General features: G+C 39.7%; 1 non-coding gene across 1 annotated transcript; it reads left to right on the top strand.

Moving 5' to 3' along the window:
• The first annotated feature begins 8,546 nt into the window (after positions 1-8,546).
• Positions 8,547-8,653, top strand: LOC127124254 (small nucleolar RNA R71). Its single transcript, XR_007803872.1, has one exon. It is a non-coding gene; the product is annotated as a small nucleolar RNA R71 (small nucleolar RNA).
• The last annotated feature ends 790 nt before the right edge of the window (positions 8,654-9,443 follow it).

Genomic DNA, 9,443 nt, shown 5'->3' with positions numbered 1-9,443 from the left:
GGGTTCAAGAAAAGCGTAAAAAGAAAGGAATAGTAATCCCGAGCGGATGAGTGGTGTTCAGGCCATGGTTATCCCTGCGTTACCATTTATTTTGGTATCCAGGTCGACGTTTTTCGAGTTTGTTTCTTCGCCGATGCTGACAGGCGTTGTTAATTATTTCCCATCGGAGTGCAAATTGTTCGTCTGTTTCTTGGTATTCAATCACTCTTCATCCTGATCATCCGAAAGCCGAGGTTATTTCGTATCGACAGGTTCACAGTGGATTGAATAGGGGCAGCTGTAACACCTCAAAATTTGCCCTCCTCTCTTGGGACTAAGCTTAACATATTGCATACATTTTTAGGTCATTAGGCATTGCATATTGCATATCATGTGGTTACATTGTGCAAGCCATTCTCCCAAGTCTTGATCGGAAGATGGAGAAGTCTAAGTGCAAGCCTAGGGTTTATTGACTGATCATGGGCCATCTGAGGATTGGGCTGTGAATTAGGGTTTTGTGATTCTCAATGGACATTGATCTTCATCTTGATTGCAATGATACATCATCATCATCATGGTTGGTTATCATCAGAAGAATCAAGTGATTGAAGAAGATTCCTTGAGATTAGGGTTTTGACCATTGGTTAACCCTAATCAGTTGCATTGGGCCAAGCAGGGCATGATCAGGAGATGGGGTTTATGATGGTTATGGGGTTCATTATATGATTATATTGTGCTTATTGAGGCTAGGGTGTCACCCTTGAGCCATTTCAGTTGGAGATTGGAGCTCAGATTGATCTATGCTTGGCAAAATTCATCTATCAGTTGAAAAAGTCAACTGTGGTCAACTGTACATGGTTTGATGGATTTGGAGGTGGAAATGAGTTGGATGCACTTCATTCATGTTGGAACAAGTGTTAAATGACATTGCAAAGCTTAAGAATGAAGAAAATCAAGTCAAGACAAAAACTGCCAAAAATAGAAAGTGACTTATAATTGAAGTTTCCAAAAATGGAAAGTTTTTGACCTCAAGACCACGTGTCCAAGAAAGCTTCAAAGGAAAATTTGTTCAACATGAAAGTTGTAGATCTTGTTCTCACCTTTCCAAAAAGTCCAAGAACTTGAAAATCCCATGTATGGTTGGAAAATTAGGGCTCAGTGAATTTCAGAAATGACCCATAATCAGGAGGCCATAACTTCCACATGGTTTGGCCAAATTGCAAGTTCTTTATATGCACAAACTCCATTTGACATGTACTTTCATGGTGCATAATTGGATTTTTCCAAAAGTGGTCAATGCAAAAAGTCAATTTTCAACTGGACAGTTAAAATGGACCAAGGGCAAAATTGTCCAACTTGTGAAATAATTGGAATTTTTGAGTGGGGATTTTTGCTACACCTCATAAATGGCATTTGAAATTTGTTGGAATCATCATTTCATGGCAAAGGCTTGTGGTTTGGAATTTGGCTTGAAAAATGAAAGTGCAAAAATGGACAAAGTGGCACCACATGGTGAATTTCAAAAATACACAACCAATGAGAGTGAGGCAAGTGGCAACAGCTCACACATGGCATTTGGAGGATGTGTGAGCTGTCAAATGAGTTGGCAATGAGCTGGCTTATGAAATTCCTATTTTGCCCCTAAGCTCAAAATTACCATTTCACTAATTTTTCCATTTAGCTAATTGGCATGGTTAATCATGGATTAAGCACACATATATAATCCTAAACACATGCTAATCATAACAGAAAAATCATTCATCACAAATCAGATCTGAAATTCTTGGAATTCTCTCAATTCTTCAAGAACACTCCAAAACCAAAACTCATCAAACTTCATCAATTTGTAATCAATCTTCGAAATTCCTTTTGCATCAATCCTCAATCATCATCTCCTTGGACTGTTTGTGGCTTTCATCATCCAAAACCGTGCAAAGCTCGACTGTACAAGAGAGCATCATCCATGGTGAATCAAGATTTGGCGCGGTAGGAGCAATCTCTCTCGAACCTGAGCTTTGTATGCAACTTCTTGCAGCTTCTAGGTCATCTGTTTCAAGGAATTAAGCATCGAAAATCCACGAATCGCGACTGCCTTCGAATTGAGGTTAGTATTCGAGTAACACGATTTTTCAATTGGTTATAGGCGTTTTGTAGCTTGTTTATCATAGATCGTAGTGGTGCTGTTGGTTTTAGAAATGGATAACCGTAGGTGGAGAAATCTGAACTCGAAGCTTTGAATGTGAAACTTTAGTCGATCGATCCGTGAGATTTAGGAACTTGTAGGTTAAATCATAGACATAATTGAGATCCTGAGAGTGAGACCTTTCCAACGGTTATTCATTTGTGAGATTTGGTTGAGTTTTGAGCAAAACCGATTTTGGACTTGGAGGTTGAGTTGTGCGAGGAAGACGATGGAGTTTGCTGGCCTGTTACTGTTTGATCCGAAATTTCATTTGAATTTTTGAAATACATGTTTCCCGCTCCCGCGCTTCAGGAATTACGGATATGCCATTACTAAAATCCATTTAATTATATTAATTCAAATAAAATCCTAAAAAATCATTAACACCTTAAATAAATCATAAAAAATCACAGGAAATTCAGAAAAATGTGGAAATTTTTGTGTTGACTTTGTTGTTGAGTGTAGAATTTTTTTGACCTATTGGTCAAAGTTGTGCATGGTGGAAATTATGTTTGACTTAGGTTTGTTTCACATGTATGTAAATTTGATACATTCTACCATTTTGATTGTGAAATGCTCATAGTGTGAAATAAATTCTTGAATTTTTTTGTGATGATTGTGGACTGGTTGATGCTCATTTACATGTAAATTTCATGAATTTTTGATACCTGATCATTGAGTTATGAATTTTTGAACTTAGGTGTGACAATGTGTGTCACACCTCATTATGCCAACTTGCTGGATTTATTTGTGTGACCTAGGCTTGGTAGAATAATGTGAAATTTTGCATGATGGTTGATTAACATGTTAGGGTGCTTTGTGAATTTTTGTGGAATTTTACATTGCATTTTCAAATTGATTGTGATTTTTCATTTCTGTTGGTCAATTGTGCAAGTTCATGTGACATAGGTTGGCAAATCTTTTGAGAAATGCTCATATGGTATTGGATTGTCATGAAATTTGATATGCTTGTAATAGACACATGATAGGACATCCCTGTTTTGGTCTCATCCATTTCTTTTTTGTTCTCATTGAGTTATGAATTTTTGAAGTGGAAGCATGTGTTGATGTTGTGATTTGGAGCATATAGTTGTGTCTGTTTTTGTTGATTTTCATTGACATGGTTCCATTTGCCCAATTAAGCTGAAATTTGGTGTGCCATACCTGGATTAGGTCCTGTTTAGGTGTAATTTATTTGAGATTTTTTGGATTTGTTTTGATGTGGATTTGAATGCAATAGTTCTGTTTGCATGTTTGGTGCTTCATTTGAACTAGTTTGGCTTGTTTTGTGCATAACATGAACATGATGAATGATATAAACATGAGACTAATGGTGTTTGCTCTTGTTTGACATTAATTTGACTTTGGTTGGTGAATACCTTGCTGTTTAGGAATTTTTCTTGCTTTTGGACCCTAGGCTTAGCCTAGTGGTCTTGTTGCTAATATTTGCTTGATTTTTCAGGATCAAAAGCATAATGCACATGGAGAATGAATCAAGTTAAATGCAATTGATGTTGTTTGATGTTTGTACACTAACATAACATTGTTTTGTAGGTTTTGAAGTTTGGGCTTGAGCTTTGAACTTGCTTTGTTGTGCATTGATCTGTATAGATTAACTGATTAAACTTTTGCTGTTTAGTTTTGTCTGTCTGAGTACTAACTGTGTTTGACTGTTTCCAGGTACTTTTAGTTGCTCAGTTCCTTGTGAACTTTTGCTTTGCTTTGCTTAAGCAACTTGCATTGAGGTAGGTCCTCTTGACTTCATGTAGTCTGGAGACCCGGCTGTTACCGGGCCGGGCAAATAAATGTCTGAAGTCCTCCTTAAGAGGCGATGATTGTGATTGTTTAATTTTGTGCCTAAGCAGGTAAAGTCCTTAATCAAGGCAATTGGTGGAAGGTAGGGATATGCAATCTATCCCCCACTATTCAGTTGAGTCTTCTCCTTACTCCCATTACATGGTTGTAGCATTGAGATCCTAACCCAAGATCCTGTGCAATGCACATTGTGTCAGAGTCTTCGAGTATAGAAGGGTTCCCCCATTCTGGACCCATGCTCATTTGTCAGAAGCTCTCCCTGGTTAGGGATAAGAGCTGTGAGGTCTGATCCTCACTTCACCTTTCATCTGCTTCACCTTAGCCTCGTAATGGCAAGGTTAAGAGCAAACACAGCCCGTACAGACGACTCGCTTCGGCAGTCAAACCTATTGTGTGAGCCCCTTGTTTGGCTATAGTGTGTGCTCTATGGATATCTGATTGACATGCCTGTTTGAGATGCTTGTTCTCATTTGATGTATGCTTGAATTATGTTGTATGCTTGTGTGCTGGCTTCTTTCCTGGATAGGAGTAGTTTGCTTATGCAAGTAGGATAGAAAACTGAACTTAGGGTAACGATGCATGACAACACTAGGCTCGAGTCCAGCTCCCTAGTAGTGTGTCTTTCCCCGGTTTCTGGTTAGCAATTCAGTCCCTTTCAGGGGAACTACATCGCCCTGATCCTCGTGCCAGACGAGGTATGTAGGCAGGTGGTCGTGCGAGACCACTCCGGGCAACCTTTTTCTTTTTTGCGTGTGTTTGCTTGTTATCTGACTGTGTGTTTTGGCTCGGATGCCGACGTAAGCCCAGTAATTGGCGGTCGGGCTCCACGTTTGTCGTTTTGTGCGTGTTTTGGTTCGGATGCCGACGTAATTCCATCCAGTGGTTGTCGGGCTCCATGTTTGCCACCCTTGCTTGTTTGTATGTTTTGTGTTGTTTGGCGTGCGTAAGCCGAACTACAGTGGCTCTGATTCTTGTTCCAGACAAGATATGTAGGCATAAGGTGCGATACCTTATCGAGCCCGTTTCTCCTAACCCCACCTGCGTTCCCTGTGTGTGTGTGTGATGTTTAGCAACCTATTCTTTATTCTAGGACGTGGATCCCTAGGAGTACCTAGGACGTGAGGGGTGCTAATACCTTCCCCTCGCGTAACCGACTCCCTTACCCTTTCTCTTTGGTCGCAAGACCATGTTCTTTCCAGGTTTCTCTGAGCGTTTCCTTTCCCTATCTTGGGATAAATAACGCGCAGTGGCGGCTCTGTGTGTGTTTTATTTTTAGTTCGCCGGTTGATTTTTCGCGGATGCGACACTGGGCTTGGCATCTTTTTTACTTAATAGGTAACGAATGGCAGCATGATCAGTGTAAACTATAATTTTTGCTCCTACTAGATAAGATCTAAATTTGTCTATAGCGAAAACTACAACGAGTAATTCTTTTTCAGTTGTTGCGTAGTTAAGTTGGGCAGCATCTAGGGTTCTACTGGCATAATAAATGGCATGTAATTTTTTATCTTTCCTTTGTCCTAGAACGGCTCCAACTGCATAATCACTAGCATCGCACATTATCTCGAAAGGTTCCGACCAATCAGGTGGTTTCATAATGGGTGCAGATACTAATGTTTGCTTTAAAAGATTAAATGCGTCATTACATTTTTCATCAAAAATGAATTCAGCATTTTTAATTAAAAGTCTGGTTAAAGGTTTAGTTATTTTGGAGAAGTCCTTAATAAAACGTCGGTAGAATCCAGCGTGTCCAAGAAAGCTTCGGACTTCTCTGATGGTCTTTGGGGGTTTTAGGTTTTCTATAACTTCTATTTTAGCTTTATCTACCTCTATACCTTTTTCAGAAACTATATGTCCTAAGACTATTCCTTCGGTTACCATGAAATGACATTTTTCCCAGTTTAGCACGAGGTTCACCTCCACGCATCTCTCCAGGATTTTCTCAAGGTTAGCAAGACAATTGTGGAAATCAAATCCGCAAACCGAGAAATCGTCCATAAACACTTCCATGATACCATCTAGGTAATCTGCGAAGATTGACATCATGCAGCGTTGGAAAGTAGCTGGGGCATTACAGAGGCCGGATGGTATTCGTCTGTAGGCAAAAGCTCCATAAGGGCATGTAAAGGTAGTTTTTTCTTGATCTTCGGGGTGGATAGGTATTTGGAATAATCCAGAGTATCCATCTAGATAGCAGAAGTAAGAGTGTCTGGCTAGACGCTCCAACATCTGGTCTATAAATGGTAAAGGGAAATGATCCTTCCTAGTTGCTTTATTTAATTTTCTATAATCTATACACATCCGCCATCCTCCTTCTAAATGTTTTGCTACATGTTCTCCTTTATCGTTTTGCACGACTGTGATGCCTCCCTTTTTAGGTACTACATGCATAGGGCTCACCCACTTACTATCCGAGATCTGGTAGATGATACCTGCCTCAAGTAACTTAAGAACTTCCTTTTTAACAACATCACTCATTATAGGGTTTATTCTTCTCTGATGTTCCCTAGAGGGTTTTGAATCTTCTTCGAGCGAAATCCGATGCATGCATACGGATGGGCTTATACCTTTCAGGTCAGAGATATTATATCCTAAGGCTGAGGGATATCTTCGTAAAACATATAAAAGTTAGTTTGTTTCCTCTTGGCTCAAGGTAGCACTAACTATAACTGGACGATTCATCTTTTCATCGAGGAACTCATATCTCAGGTTCTTAGGCAGTTCATTGAGTTCTAAGGTTGGTTTCTTAGGGCATGGCATAGGATCTGGGGTAAGGGATAAACATTCGTAAAGGTTATCATCGATGTAGGGTTTCTTAAAGTCATCATCTTCCCCTATGAGAGTTGATGGTAACTTAATTGTTTTTATAATTTCTTTTTGTTCTAATTCTCTAACACATTCATCAATGATATCTAAGGCATAACACGAGTCTCCCATCACAGGTGCCATAAGAAATTTCGAAAGTATAAATTCTATTTTCTCATCACCTACCTCAAATGTCAACTTTCCTTTCTTGACATCTATTATGGATCCTGCAGTCGATAAGAATGGTCTACCTAGAAGGATTGGTATATCATTGTCCTCTTTGATGTCCATGACAACAAAATCAGTAGGGATAAATAACTGACCTATCCTAACAGGAACATTTTCTAAAATGCCTATCGGATACTTAACAGATCTATCGGCTAACTGAAGTGACATCTTAGTGGGTTGTAATTCTCCTAAGTTTAACCTCTCACAAACTGCTAAAGGCATTAAGCTCACACTAGCTCCTAAGTCTAGAAAAGCTTTTTCGATGACATGATTACCCAAAAGGCAAGGAATGGAGAAATTTCCAGGATCTTTATCTTTCTTTGCTAATTTGTCCTCGGAAATAGCATTACATTACAAAGGCTTCAGATCGTCAAGTCTACGTTTGTTGGTAAGGATGTCTTTGAGAAACTTTGCATAAGAAGGTATTTGGGTGATGGCTTCTGTGAAAGGGATTTCTACATGAAGTTTTTCTATAACTTTAATAAATTTTTGATACTGTTTATTTATCTGGGTTTGTTTGAGTCTTTGCGGATATGGTATAGGTGGTTTATATGGCGGGGGTGGTACGTAAGTTTTGTCTTTAGGTTCTTCTCCTTTTTCTCGACCTTCCTGGTTTTCAGATTCCGCTGGTTCCTTTACTTCGTCCGTGGGTTTGGTACATTCCTTAGAAGTTTCGGGTTCACTCAATCTAGGGTTTGGTGGATCATCATAAGTGTTCCCACTTCGTAGGGTAATGGCATTGGCTTGTCCTCTCGGATTTTGTTGAGGTTGTCCAGGGAACTGTCCTCCAGGTGTAGTCTGAGGGGCTTGGTTTAAAGCTACCTGAGAGATCTGGGTTTCAAGCATCTTGGTATGAGTAACTATTTGGTCAACCTTGGTTCCTAACTGAGTAATCAATTCGTTAACATGAATGTTTTGGTTCATGAACTCCTTGTTTTGTTGGGTTTGAGCGGTGATAAAATTTTCCATAATTTTCTCAAGGCTCGGCTTTGGTGGTACAGGTTGCATAGCTTGATTTGATCTAGGGGCTTGATAACTAGGTCTCGGAGGTGCATTATTTTGAATAGGGTTATTGTTTTTATAGGAGAAGTTCGGGTGATTCCTCCATCCAGGGTTATAGGTATTCGAGTATGGGTTCCCTTGGGTGTAGTTCACTTGCTCATAGTGGGTTTCGTTTAATAGACTGCATTCTGCGGATTGGTGTTCTTTGGTTCCACATATCTCACAATCTGACGAAACTGCGGCTACAGTATTCGGGTTTATGCACATATGCTTGACTTTAAGGGCTAATGCGTCCATTTTATCTTGCATCATGTCTATAGAGCTTAGTTCATGCACTCCTCCTTGGGCTTCCTTCTTCTCAACTGTCGCTCGTTCGACTCCCCATGATTGATGGTTTTGAGCCATATCTTCGATGAGGGCACTAGCTTCAGGATAAGGTTTGTTCATCAGAGCACCGCCTGCGGCAGCGTCGATGGTCATCTTGGTGTTATAATGAAGTCCATTATAGAAGGTTTGAATGATTAACCAATTTTCTAAACCATGATGTGGGCATGCTCGTAACAACTCTTTATATCTCTCCCAAGCTTCGAACAACGATTCTCCTTGGTTTTGGGTAGATCTAGTTATATGGTTTCGAAGAACGGCGGTCTTACTCGGGGGAAAATATCTAGCAAGAAATACTCTTCTAAGGTTATCCCAAGTCGTAATGGAATTGGGTGGAAGGGAATCCAATCATGATAGGGCTTTATCTCTGAGGGAAAAAGGGAATAATCTTAAACGTATTGCCTCAGGAGAAGCTCCATTGGTTTTAAAAGTGTCTGTTAATTGAAGAAATATCTTTAAATGTTGGTTTAGGTTCTCAGTAGCGAGACCCGCGAATTTGTCTCTGTTGCACTAGTTGCAACACGGATGGTTTAAGTTCAAAATTATTAGCTGGTATGGTTGGGTTTACTATACTAGAACTAGGTTCTTCATTAGATGGTTGAGCGAAATCCTTAAGAGGTCTTTGGTTTTGATCTTCGGCCATAGCTCTCTTAATTCTATGAAAGAATAAACGTGCGCGAGCGTAACGTTCAGGTTCCGCCAGAGGGTATATTAAGCTTAAACTTCCGGTGCTGCGAGTTCTTCGCATTGACCGGCGGGAAATAGCCTAAGTCTAAACGATATAACAACAGGAAAATGAAATTTGACGAAATTGGTCCCCGGCAACGGTGCCAAAAACTTGATGCGGTGCTTTTCGCAAGTATACGAACGCGTCAGAGTAATATAAAAGATTGTCGAATCCACAGAGACCAAGTGTCAATCTATCGTTATCTGCCGTTATGGTGTTTATCAAAGGCAATCAAAATAGGTGTTTTTTTAGAGTGTGCAATGAAAAGTAAAGTTTTGAAATAAATTTAATTAATAAAGACAGGGTCGAATGTAATTCACG

This window comes from Lathyrus oleraceus, chromosome 2, assembly GCF_024323335.1.
Source record: "Lathyrus oleraceus cultivar Zhongwan6 chromosome 2, CAAS_Psat_ZW6_1.0, whole genome shotgun sequence".
NCBI lineage: Eukaryota > Viridiplantae > Streptophyta > Magnoliopsida > Fabales > Fabaceae > Lathyrus > Lathyrus oleraceus.
This window is presented reverse-complemented; position numbering and strand designations above follow the sequence as displayed.